This window comes from Mytilus californianus, unplaced genomic scaffold (genome assembly GCF_021869535.1).
Source record: "Mytilus californianus isolate M0D057914Y unplaced genomic scaffold, xbMytCali1.0.p SCAF_11, whole genome shotgun sequence".
In the NCBI taxonomy this organism is placed as follows: Eukaryota; Metazoa; Mollusca; class Bivalvia; order Mytilida; family Mytilidae; genus Mytilus; species Mytilus californianus.
In genome coordinates, this window is record NW_026262593.1 from 70272047 (window position 1) to 70286168 (window position 14122).

General features: G+C 32.6%; 1 protein-coding gene across 7 annotated transcripts in view; it reads right to left on the reverse strand.

Moving 5' to 3' along the window:
* LOC127720612 (tripartite motif-containing protein 2-like) overlaps nt 1–14122 on the reverse strand; it is a 73269-nt gene that overhangs the window by 39435 nt on the left and 19712 nt on the right. For 3 of the 7 annotated variants that reach the window (XM_052227286.1, XM_052227288.1, XM_052227287.1), the window contains one exon: nt 4477–4585. The gene's annotated coding sequence lies outside the window, so the exon portion shown is untranslated. Of the gene's footprint in view, nt 1–4476; nt 4586–8795; nt 8838–11334; nt 11433–13648; nt 13709–14122 lie in introns of those variants that run through there. The other 4 variants (XM_052227289.1, XM_052227291.1, XM_052227292.1 and 1 more) reach the window with 4 other exon arrangements.

Consider the following 14122-nt stretch of genomic DNA (forward strand, 5'->3'; position numbering starts at 1 on the left):
TAATTTTCCCTGGCTTTGAAGTGCTTAGCTTGACCATTGGGCATAAAGCACACAGCTGGAATTATCATATCTTCTCTAAGTACTAAAAGTGGCAGTTTTATGTGGAAATTGCATGTTTATGAGAATAGTTCACTTTGATATACTTTTTATAGAGGGCACTGTCCATACCAAAAGTGTATGGCACATTACATGCTCAAGGTTAATTATTGCTGACTAAGCATGAAAATAAAAAAGGTCAAAAGGTAAATATTTTGGTTCAAATGTAAAGTAAATAAGCATATTTCAACCTACCCTGAAATCTCCACAATTAAAAAAAGTTATAGAAGTACAATTTCCAAATTTTATTTTCTAACTGTGCAAAGGTCAAAAGTTGAATGTTTTTTTCTTACTTGATTTTGTTTTTTTTAAACTAAACAACCATCTCAGTAATATTGGGGTTTTTTTTTATCAAATATTTCAAATTGACTTTATAGAGAAATGTTCACAGGTACTTGTCTCTGAAATTTTTGTTTCTATATACCTTAATATAACACAAGGTACTTAACTCGCATTTTTGAAAAATGACAGCCGGTCGCAAACTTCTGTTATATTTTGATTTTTTAGTTGTTTACCACACTAAAACTTGTTATGCCATAAATCTAAATTAATTTATCGACACAATGGTTTAAAATGGGCCTACCTTTGTTGTCAGAATCATTCGTAGCAGGCCTCCCCAAGTATGTCAACCTTAATTATTTCGAAGTGGTGACATTTTTCAAAAATGCGAGTTAAGTACCGAGGACTTTAATGTAATGTTAAGGTAGGCATGCAAATTTAGGGTAGCAGTGGCAGTTCCAAGGGGTGGGGGTTCTGGGGGTTGGAACCCCCCCCCCCTTTTTTTTTGACGATCAATGCATTTGAATGGGGACATATGGTTGGAACCCCCCCTTTTAAAAATGGCTGGATCCGCCCCTGGGTAGGTAGATAACAGGGAGGCTGAGAACAGATCTATATTTTTTAGCAATCTTGTATGTATGTATGTTCTGTTTCTCACTCCTTTTTTAGGAGCACCACCATGGGTTATGGTGTAAAGGAGGACATTTAACACACTGTATCAGTACAGATTTCATGTGAGCATAAATTTGCCTACCAAGTTTCCCAGCCTGACCTTGACGGGTCTTACTACCATATCGTTCTCTAACTAGCTGAAATGAGGGAGCCTGTATTGTTTTTAGTGATAACTCAAAACAGCAAAAACTCTAGCACCTCAATGATTTATAACTCAATCCATTAAAACTTTTATATCTATATCATTATACCAATGAAATTAAGCCTCCAACAAATGATATTGTCATCCCCCGAATACTTCATAACTCAGGTCCCACTGATCAAGTTATGAAAGGATAATTATAATGGTTTAGTTTCCAGCTATATGGCATATTACAAAGTCACTTATTTATTATTTATTACATATCCATTAAGCCATAAGACCAAATAAAGGGACCCAAGAGCAGTTATTGTCCTTCAAAACAAATTATCAGGCCAGATATTGGTCATTGGGGGGAGACAACTGTTGAGAAATTATAAACTGACCCTCATGATCGTCTAGCCTTCAATTATTCTCAGTCCACTGCGGCTAATACCATGCATTTATAAGCCTAACAATGGCGACAGAATACTGACTAGCCCTCAAAAATAGGAACTTTAAAAAATATATACAATATATTTAAAGTAACAATGTCATTATATATGACATATATCATACTGTCATCATACTGGCAAAAGGGTTGGCAAAAATATTTTATGTTCTATGAGTGAAAATTTTTGTTTTACGTCTGCTTGTTTAAGGTTTTTCATCTTTTGTTGCTTATCTTTATTTTCCCAGGGTATGCATGGTATGATCAATCCTATTGATGAAAGAAAAATAAGTGGAACAACCTCTCTGTAGTATGGGGCATAGGGGGACTATTTAGAATTAACCTATGATGACTTCTGGTTTTCAGAAGTCAGAAGTCAGACTTTCAGTTCCCATTTTTTAGCAGGAATTCTGCTTCAATTATCTATGCAATCATTTTCATCAGAAATTTCTTCAAAACAGAGCTTTTATTGCTGTTCTTTATCTTGATGACACAATAAGGCTTTTAACTTTCACAAGTGCATGAAATCCAGAAGAGATTTCACAAAAAGCTTGCACATCAAATTGTTATCTTATGATAATGTTCACATTCTAGATAATTAAACACATGGTACATGAATATATCATGTAATAATTGCACTATTCTTTCAGCGCTGTTTTCTAAAACCAATAAATTAAACTATCATAATTTCTATATTAATGCCAATAAAAACAGACCTGTTTCTAAGCCAGTACATAGAGTGTGTGGTCAGTACCTTTAATGGTCACAAACCTGGTCATTGACTTTATAAATCCAACTTTAACTTTTAACACAAATCTCTTAATCTGTCAACATATATTTTAATTGTGCAAAAACACAATGAACCAATTTGTCACCTTGATTCTAATTTTTAAATTAAAAATATATGTTTAAAATTTAAATGATTGGTTAGTCTATAATTTATCTGATTTAGCACTTGGAAATTATTTGAATGAAATGACAAATACAATGGCTTCATTATGTATCAATAGTTTTTATATGCCACTTGCAAAATTTGCTGCTTGGCAGTTTTTTTTCACAATTGGATTTAATTTATTGTTGATAATTCAGTGATAAAATACAAAAGGACTAATTTATCACTCAAGTTTAAATTTATTTGAATTATAAGAAATCTGAACTGTGAACTTAATCTGAGTGAACATTTTTATTTTGATCCTTGACATCTCTGATTTCATTAATTATATCTTTAATTATTGACCTTCTAACCTCAAGTTTATTATATGTGTCAAAAATAATCTTGTTGTCACTTGAGAACTCATAATTTTTGCAGAATTTTTAACAATCTGACTCATGAATTAATTACTTGTGACAATTCTTTTTTTCATATAATTATTATATAACAAGTTTAATTATATAAAACTGACTCACCGCCTCTTTTCAGTATTTTAATTTTTTTTCAGACAACAAACCACTTCTGGAGGAAGAACTTTTTTTGTATTGCTAATCTTAAGAAAAATCTAGTTTTTGGGAGAGTAAATTTTATCAGAATTGTAAATGACTAAATATATTCCAGAAAAAATATGATTTTCATGTTTTCAGGAAAATTTAAACGGATAGTAGCTACGATTTTCATTAAAATTATTTTTCTAATCTATATGCCGGATTTTGTACAAAAGGTTTATTTAGAATGAATAAAACCATCACTGTTTACTTTCCAATTAGCATTTAGAAGCTTTTTAACGTTTTACACCTAAATTTAATTCTTGTCTATAGACAAAAATTCGATGTTAAGCCAACCCTTATTCATATGACCTATGTTGACCTTAACTCCGCAGTTCCCAATGCGCAATCGCAAGTTGTCCCTCGAAGGGAAAATGTCGAACAGAGATATGTTATCGCGGAAATGGAACGTGTGTTTACAGTTTCTGCGAGAAAAAGAAACAGTTAAGAGGTGCAGACAAGTTATTGTAAATTGAAAATAAATAACGGCGATGAGATCGGTCATTAGAATCATTTACAAACACCTGTCACGCAGATAAAGTCATTATATAAGCAGTCGACATTACGACGGTTTGCGAAATGTAAAAAACATTTCTGAACTTTTCGAATCCAGATCACATGAAAATAAATCGCGACGTGTTCAAATCATTATTGTCCAGAATATTTTTATAAATTTAAGAGCAGTGATCTCACAACTTAGAAGACATTAAAATCAACTTCTTACAATTTAATATTATTCTTTCGGTGTACCCTGCATGAAGGCCCCAATTCAATTCACAAACACGTGTATACGTTATCGGCATTGTTTTGTCATACAAATATAAAACAAGTGTATAATATCGCCATTGTTGGAGAACCTTGGGTTCGAATAATATGCAGGCATTTGGTATATTTTTTTGTTTACATAATTTGATAAATGGTTTCAAATATGTACGTTTAATCTAAAGAAATTGTCAAATACGTAAGAAAACAAAAGCACATGTTCATATTTATTTATATCTTGGTCATCTCACTCGCTGTGTCGGCAAAGTTCGGGAAGTAAACCCGATGCATAATTAATGAGATGAAAATGCACGCTACACGATATTAATTATCAATTATTAACACTTCTGTACTTTATATGAACATTCCACCGATCTTATTGTTAATTTAAAGTACATATCTTTGATTTTAGCAGCTTTAAAACTTGGTCATAATTTTGTCAAAATCGTAGCTACTATCCTTTTAAGCTAAAAAAGTTTTTTAAATAAATCATAAAACACAAATCAGACCTTTTCTTTACCACACATTTGTTTCAGTATGTAACTCAAGAGATGATTTTTATCAGCCTGAAATTGAACAAAACATCATACTCTAAAATTTATTTTAAATTCAATCTTACCTTTAAAAAGTAAATCTGTCAGTTAATTTTGCGGTTACCAGTTTCTGAGACAAAGTCGTTGTGGGTTACTGGTATAACATCATGTACTAGTGCTGCTGGTTTATGTGACCTGTCAAATAAAAGTCTGATATGAAAATCAATTAAATACAAACAAGACAATTTCAAGTCTGGAATTGTTCCACATTAAATGTATTTCCTTAATGTAGACTTGTCTGCACTTTTTAATGAGGAACTGCAGAAAAGGAAATTACTTATTAAGCTAAAGGGAAACAACTCATGTATATAACACGGGAGAAGATTGCAAAATACAATTAATTTCCCCATAGATGAAAAAAAGTAGCTTTTTTCAAGTACAGAAAGTTGATTTTTAGCAGGAAACTTTGCTAGAATTAAAGAAAATTTATCAGAACGTTATTTTTGATTCCAAAACATATAGATTCCCATCCTAGCTTTTCTTAATGCAATTTATACTTATTTCCCTTGTCTATCATTTCTGAACTTAGATTTACTTAGAAAAATGTGTCTCATCACAGCATAGAAAAGACTAAAATCTCAGTTCCTTTGGGGCTCAGGAAAATATGTTATTAGACTTTGTTATAATGCATAGTGCATGAAGTGTCTACAGTAATCAAAAATATTGGCTGTACACAATGACCAATCAGGATTAAGCCTACCTCTTATTCCTTCATAAAATGGCTGCACCCCCATAATACTGAATAGTTTATTGAAACCTGAGTGAAAGCATGCTGTCGCATAAGTCATTCCTTAATACTGATTCAAGATATTCTTTCTTTTGTATTTGATCTTACACAGTTACAAGTTAATCCTACAATACATTATAGAGGTCAAATGAGGTGACACATTATAGCTGTTGTATGATTACAGAGACCAAATCTGATCAGGTATGCCTCATTTAGTCAATGTATATGCCTCATTTGGCTAACCATTCATTAATCTGTCTTCTATATCTCAGTTATGTCAGTCATACAAATAATACAAGGCTTGCTAAATATACCAGTTATAATGACAGGGAAGTCAACAAGACAATCAACATACCAAGTATCCAGACGATTTGATGAGTATTTTGTATAATAATAATGGAAAGGAACTACTCAAGGGTAACAAAATATAATTCTTTCAAAATTACCAATGTCTATACTTATAATAACTTTCAGTGAGTCTTTTTATAATGAACCCCACCCTTTCCCTTGATTCTGCAGTAAAGATCAGTACTTAGGGGTTATGGTCTACATTAGCCAAAATAAAATAGTTCTGTTTCCTGCTCAATACCCAACCTTACATTTCATGCCTACCCAACACATTTTAATTTATGGACATTTTTGGTTAAGCTGCAAGTTAGCACCGCACCATCAAATCCATAACAGATTTTTCTCTACCTGAGTATATTATTTTCTATGAACATTTTTTTTTTTAATTTAATTATTCTAAATTATTCAATATTGAACCGTTAATGGAAGTACTAGAGCATGAGCAAGACAGAACACATATATCTAAGTATATATTTTTTAGCCTGAGTGCATATAGCCAAAAAAATAGTATTGGAATTATAAATATACCTATTTAAAATGCCAAGTCAGCAATTCACCTACTTATATTTATAGTAAATTACTACTAATGTAGTAACATTAATTAGTTGAAACAAACACCATTTCTAAACAGATCAAGTAGACCAATAATAAACTGTCCTTTGATAAATATGTTACAAACCATTTGAGGGCGAAATTGACATCAAAGAGCAGGAAATGTACACCATGTTTATATATACCTACCACAGGTAGAACTAAGAAAGGATCTTTGTTTTAGAGACCAGTGAATGGAAAGTGCTCACATAGACATAAATACAATCATTATAACTGGTATTAACATATTTACATCAAAATGTTCTTATTTGTATCAGTGACTCAGACACTGTATTTGTTTATACAACTTATTCTCATTAACAGTTCTAGATTAATGGAAACATATTTTCTTCTATGCTTTTGGAATATTAAGGTTGAATATATTTTTAATTTTGATAAAACTTTGTTTTTTTTTGTATTGTGCTACCTTAAATGTAACTGGATATTCAGCATTTAACATTCTTTACTAATAACATGTATAATAAAAGGTAAAACCGAAAGACCCCCCCTACTAAATTATTGAAATCTATCTTTTTGAAACAACTGAAATATCTTAATGTAAATAAGATACACTCATTTCGGCTAACACTCTCATGGACGAATCTAATACTTGTACTTAACAATAAAAGTATAATTATGTCACTTTGGAAGATTTAGACCATGAAAATAACAATACATGTATATAAATTTTGTGCCTCAAAAGTGCTTTTCCGGAACCACCTCTACCAGGAACAGTCAAACATAACCGTTTGAAAGCCAAGGATGTATAAATGTGGCAAAATTTTAGAACCTGTTTATACAATTGTTGTTGGAATATTGCTGCATCAGTCCACATGGGCTATATATATGTCAGTGGTAGATCCAGGGGTGGGGGAGTTCTGGCGGTTGGAATCACCCTTTTCTTTTGACGATCAATGCATTTGAATAGTGTATCCATACATAAAATTGAGAATGGAAATGGGGAATGTGTCAAAGAGACAGCAACCCGACCATAGAGCAGACAAAAGCCGAAGGCCACCAATGGGTCTTCAATGCAGCAAGAAACTCCCCCACCGGGAGGCGTCCTTCAGCTTGCCCCTAAACAAATTTGTATACTAGTTCAGTGATAATGGACGTCATACTAAACTCCAAATTATACACAGGAAACTAAAATTAAAAATGATACAAGACTAACATAGGCCAGAGGCTCCTGACTTGGGACAGCCGCAAAAATTCGGCGGGGTTAAACATGTTTTTTGAGATCTCAACCCTCCCCCTATACCTCTAGCCAATGTAGAAAAAACAAACGCACAACAGTACGCACAGTAAAACTCAGTATAAGAGAAGTCAGAGTCCGATGTCAGAATAGGAAACAAAAGAAAATAAACAAAATGACAATAATACATAAATAACAACAGACTACTAGCAGTTACTGACATGCCAGCTCCAGACCTCAATTAAACTGATTGAAAGATTATGTCTTCATCATATGAAGATATATACATACTTATCTTACCTCCTATACCATGTATACATTTCTAGAAATATGATTGGTTAAAAGCGTCTGCGTGGAGACAGTGCATATTTCATATGGGATTAGTAGGCGTGGTTTATTTCAATACACAGTTTAAGTCGTGGTGTTATGTCCCTTTATAAAAACAACATGAAGTTGTGGAAAAATCTGATACATTTCGCCCAGACAACAGTGAACAAATGCAGAAACACTTTAAACGCTAATAAGTTGTTTTGTTGGCATTTGTTTTTGTATAGACCAATGGAAATAGGTTCTTTATATTGAAAACTTGATCACTTTGATAGGCCACTAGTCTAAATGCCACATGTTAAGTTGGTACGATAAATTGGTTATAGTGTGCTAGTGACCTAATACGATATATATGATATATATAGTGGGTCAGTAACGCTCTCACCCTAGACTATATGAAATTTACTGACCCCATATATATAGTATTAAGTCATTAGCACACTATGTAACAAATAATACACCTTTTATTAACTTATATGACATGTGACCAAGCAGAACCAGGAAGATAATAGAAACAATACATTTATACAGAACAAAATAAGATGGTTCAAAGTAAGGTCATGTTCAAATATCAAGGAAGTAATATATTTGTTTGGCATTTTGTCATGTTGGGGCATTTTATAAAGATATATTGTATGGGTTGGTGCTCTTTGAAGTAGGCCATGTGGTGACCTCTAGTTGCTTAAATCAAGGTCATTTGGACTTTGGTTGATAGATGGCTCATTAGCAATCATACCACATCTACTTACTTTATTCTAATTGTAAGAGACAACTTATATATACATTTGCAATTCTAAGAACTACTGCATGAACTTAAATAGAGCAATATTGATTTATCATGTTACCCTGACGATTGAAACGCATTTAAAATCAATTTGAGAAGTTGAAATCCACTTTAGTGCATTTTCAGATAAACATTCAAACATTGGGAAATAGTACAACATAGTTGACTCATTTGCAATCATACCCAATTTCCTTATTCTATGTTGTCAGAGACAACTTACTTTTGCAATTCACAGAACTACTAACGTCACTGAACTTAAATTAAGCAAATACCCTAACAATTTGAAAGCATTTAACTCCAATTTAAGTAGCTAAATTCCAATTTAGTGCATTTTAAGATAAACATTCAAACATAAGGAAATAGTAAAACATACCTTTACACAACTAGACAGAATGTAAACATTGATATACCTGTGGTGTACTCTCCCTGTAATTATGTCACCAGGTAAACAATCTGTTATATAACTCAGGAGTGTGAAATATGATAAACCACAATTTTAATAAGGTTATAAATTACCATATCTACACAACCACAACTTAGTGTTCATGTAATAGTAAATCTTTTATTGAACTACTGTACTCTGACCTTTTGGAGTAAATTCACAAGTGTAAAAAAATTCAATGACAAATTTTTCGGTAGGATTTTTTTCTGACAATATAAACATGAGAAACACATGTACTGAATTAAGGAGGAAGATATCTACACAAATACATTTCATTTATCCAAAATTCTACAACCAGAATGAATGTCACTAAATTTATTCAGAGATGACAAAATGCAAATTTATGAAAAAATATGCTATGTGTTTGAAAAAGAATCATTTGTTATGTTTTTTAACAAAATTCAAAACGTACTTTCATTAAAAAAAGGTCAGTGTAAACATACCATGTAGGTTTTATTGCATATTTCAATAAAACATGAGTTGAGTGAAGATTTCTTTTAATGCAGGAGTGAAAAAAATATCCCCCAAAAATCAAAAACAATGAGTTATATCATTTTTCCATATGTATATTATAAAATATATCTAATTATGACCATCATATAATTTTTTGTATGCCCATTGGACAATAAAATATTCTATTCTCCACTTATATATAAATAAGATGTGGTATAATGAGTGCCAATGAGACAACTCTCCATCCAAGTCACATTTATAAAAAGTTAACAATTATAGGTCAAAGTACGGCCTTCTAGAAGTTGAACACAGAGCCTTGGCTCACACCGAACAGCAAGCCAAATTTTAGGGCCCCAAAATGACTAGTGTAAAACAATTCAAACAGGAAAACCAACAGTGCATCTAATCTATATAAAAAACGAGAACCGAGAAACACCTATGAACCACACCAACATATGACAACCACTGAACAACAGGCTCCTGACTGTATATAAAAATAATATCCCTTTCACAAAGTAAGTCTGAGTAAACAGTTCTTTAAATAGTGTAGTTTATTCTGATTGTGAATGGTAAAGAATGTAATTTTCAAGTTTGACAATTGTACTTCTGTGCAAAGCTAGGTATCTATGTACCTTATATATCCTACTCAATAACAGTCTATATAACTGTATAAAGTTCAGGAAAAGTTCACATCAATCAATGATGATACATATATATATATATATATATATATATATATATATATATATATATATATATTAATCAGTCCCTATATATCTTTTCAATACATATATAAAACATACTTAAAATATCGTAAACTAAACAAACTTGTATAATCAATACATAAGTAATAGATGTTTTTGATTAAATATACATAAATGTCATCACATGGTTACGCATGATTAGACAAAGTACTGTTCCATTATTGTAATTAGTATGGTGACTAATTCTGGTGACATTAATTTCGTCTGATTGATGAGGTTTAATTGTTTCTGTGGTATAATGTCAGTTTGATGGAAAAAAGCTTGTCTTTCAATAGGCATATAGATTTCACCACTGCAACAAGAGTGTTACGATATTTCTCCACTTGAGACAGTTAAATTTTAATATTTAAAGCGCGAGGCTTGCCGAGCTTTTTAAATAATTTAAATTTAACTGTTGAGAGTGGCGAAATATCGTAATACACGAGTTATAGTGGTGGAATCTGTTTCTCTAATGATTTTTATCCTTCCTTTTCAAAGATTTGCAGAAAGTTGTGTTCTTTATATGTGACGTCATCAGGCATGGTCGCCTTTTTTCATGACGTCACAATTAGGAAACTAAAAAGAAACCAAGAAAAATAAACGTCATAATTAAATTTCGACCAATAAGTTGCCGAGAACAGATATTTGACTAGTGAGGAGAAATATTTTTTATCACACCAATCAAGAAATAAGAAAATAGCGTAAAAATTAGAGAAATATATATGTTTAAAATAACAGAAATTGGCCTGAAAAAACATCTTCGAAGAAACATCTTCTTAAGAAGACCTTAAAATTTTTTGTGCTCAAGGTTCAAAGAACCCATTACAGATTATGTACCCTTTTGTTGTTACTTTGCTTAACATTAATGTAAATTTTAAAGAAAATCCACAGCCTTTAATTCCCCTTGTACTCTAATATTTGACAATTCGGTGCTTAATAGATAGAGGATTATTGCATGCAGTGCTAGCTAACAAGTTTATAAATTAAGATATAGGTTAAAACAAGTATAAATATGAACCAATTCAAGTACACCTTCAAGGGTGCACTCTATTTTAGTGACTCAGATTGAGGGTTTTTGGAATGTAAAGGTTGTTTAGGACTTTTTGTAAAAAATAAACGCTAGCACATTATGAACAAACAAGTGAGTAATATATGTTTAAAATTTTATAACAAAAATCTCTGCTACATTTACAATAAAATCCCCATTTTCTATAAAATGCAATAAAACAATTAATAATATTGCTTTGATCGAAGTTTAAATTTGGTATACATACAAAATGGCACATATCTATTATTCATTATCTTTGCTGTTTTGATATTATCATACTTTGAAAATTTCTTCATACACATGGCTACAGAAGGTGTCATAAACCTGAAATGAAAATTATGAGGCCAAAATAATCATTATAATGTCCCCTCCTGATACTGTCTTTAAAAAGACCAAAAATTCAAAACTCCTTTGAATTCTAGACCAAACTTATTGTCAGTTTGGCCAAGCAAACAAAATTTTAGCATATTCAAAATCTATGAGGTTCTTCATGAACACTGCTTGGATATTTCCTTCGCCTAAACAAACTTCTCAATAAGATTTAAGTCCCATCCTGAATGCAGGACAAATGCATGGTTTAAATCAATGACATAATTAGAACTAGTCTTTAACCATTGAACTAACTAGACATGATTGAGATAGGAGCCATCTCTGTGGACCCCACTGTGAATAACATGTGGTAAAAAATTTGTATCTTTACCATAGGACATGGGGTTGTCATCTAAAACCAAAGTTTTTGACCTTGACCTTTGACCTAGGAAGTTGTACATACATTATGACACACCCTCTGGTGTTGGTTAATATACATGTCAAGTATAAACTTTGAAATCATAACGGTTCTCAAGATATAGAGCGGACACGATCTTTACCATAGGACATGGGGTTGTCAACTGAAACCAAAGTTTTTGACCTTGATCTTTGACCTAGGAAGTTGTATAAACATTATGGCACACCCTCTGGTGTTGGTTAATATACATGTCAAGTATAAAGTATGAAATCATAACGTTCTCTAGATATAGAGCGGACACAATTTGTTACAGACGGACGGACTGACGGATAGACAGACGGACTGATCACTATAGGGCGACTCACCATTAGGCGGGGCCCTAATTATGACTTGCTACAGCAATATCTAAATATCAAGGTCACCTGTCAGTATTAAAATTATGAAGGATTGCTTCCCTTGATTAGTAGATACTTAGCCACCTTAATCAGTTGAGCTAGCCTGGGAAGAACTTCTTAAGTTAGTCAGTTAGAGTGCTGACTTAGAACACAGAGGTCAATCAGGTTGGAATCCCGGAGGTGATAATGTAATTTTCTGAGGGGTGGATAGGGTCACTGGTTCCCACTCCCCTCTCCTTACTGCAGCTGGTACTCCCAAATTCCCAACCCACTAACATGACCAGAAGAAAATCTGTCAAAGAAAATTTTCCAAAATATCCCTATTATTTACTCCCCCCTCTTCACCTAGTTTCTTCCTATTCTTCCTCTGGTTCCCACTCCCTTAGCCCCTCATTCCAAGTTTCACTTATCCCTTTCAAACCCCTCTTTTCCAATGATAATCATGCTCTTAGATAAAATGAATTATGATTAAAAAAACAACAAAACAAACCTATGTAACCACAACTAAATAGAATATCATCAAACAAAATGCTGCATTTGCATGCTGACTAGGATATGCACTAGATAATATCTGGTATCAAGAGTTACAAAGTCAACTAATGTTCTAAATCAAAACAGACAGGTGTTGTAAGCTAATTACTTAACCAAATCCTACAAGTATTTTATTGATATTTGATGTATGATAGATCTACAAACCACATCATGCACTGTAAGTATATCTGTACTGCAACAATCATAGAGTGCATTGAATAACTAGGCCATATTGTATTAGTAAGAGTTAAGCATCTGGGATGACACGCTTTTGGGATTTTGGATATAAGGGGTAAAACAAGTGGGGATGTGGGATGGGATATAGGAGGTTAAAAAAGTGGATAGGGAGTAAAAAAGTGGGATATGGGAAAAAGCAGGAAAAAAGTGGGGAGTTGGAAAAAGTACCAATAAATCCAGATTTTGGAATGAGCACCCTGTGACACCCCCTCTACTGTGGATTCATTACATATATATTCATGATTCCTAGGTTACCAATTTTTTTCTGTGATTTTAAGTTGCCACAAATCAAAGTGTGTAATGAGGGTTAAATTTACTATTGGCTCAATTTATGCAGACTTTGACAAAATCACAAAAGGGGGGTTTCAACCCCCATGAACAATCCCCCTTGGCTCCCCCAATGAAGGATTGCTGAGACAACTATTTACCTGAGACCAAACATTAGCATCTATAAGGTCACCCACACATCCTTCCACAATGAGCAAAACACATACTGAAAGTATGAAAAGTCCAAAACATAAAATGTTATAACAAGAAAACCAGCAGCCTCAGATTTATGTACATAACAATAAAAGAAAAAAAAAAAATTAGTGAGATATACAGCAACCAAAGACAACCAAACAGAAGTTGGCAAGGTTAAACATACCTACTTTGTGTCTTAAACATCCAAATGGCTATAAAAGTTGTGCCTTTCGCTGCATCAGCAAGCCCTAAAACAAGATTACAGTTGAAGCCAAAGGTGAATGATCCAGGCCACATATAATACTGTCAATTGGCTTTTCAGTGTGAACAACTTAACACCTTAATGAGGTTTATGACATCAAAGTCTGAGGGAAACACCACCCTATCTTTTATGACACCTGAACTTGGTGCAATTAAGCCTGACAAAGAACACCTGACAGGGCTGGACAGATATAACTATATTTGTATCCATGATTCACATGTAATCTACATTTTTGGCATTGTGATTATGTGTACATCTGATTATATGACTGTGAATTCAGAATTGAAGGGACACTACTGTGGAAGTCTGTTAAGATATCTGAGATCTGAACATGAGCAACATTTTTCTCATTTTTCAAAATCTTGACAGATACTTTAAATTGTGATTTAATCTATTTTTC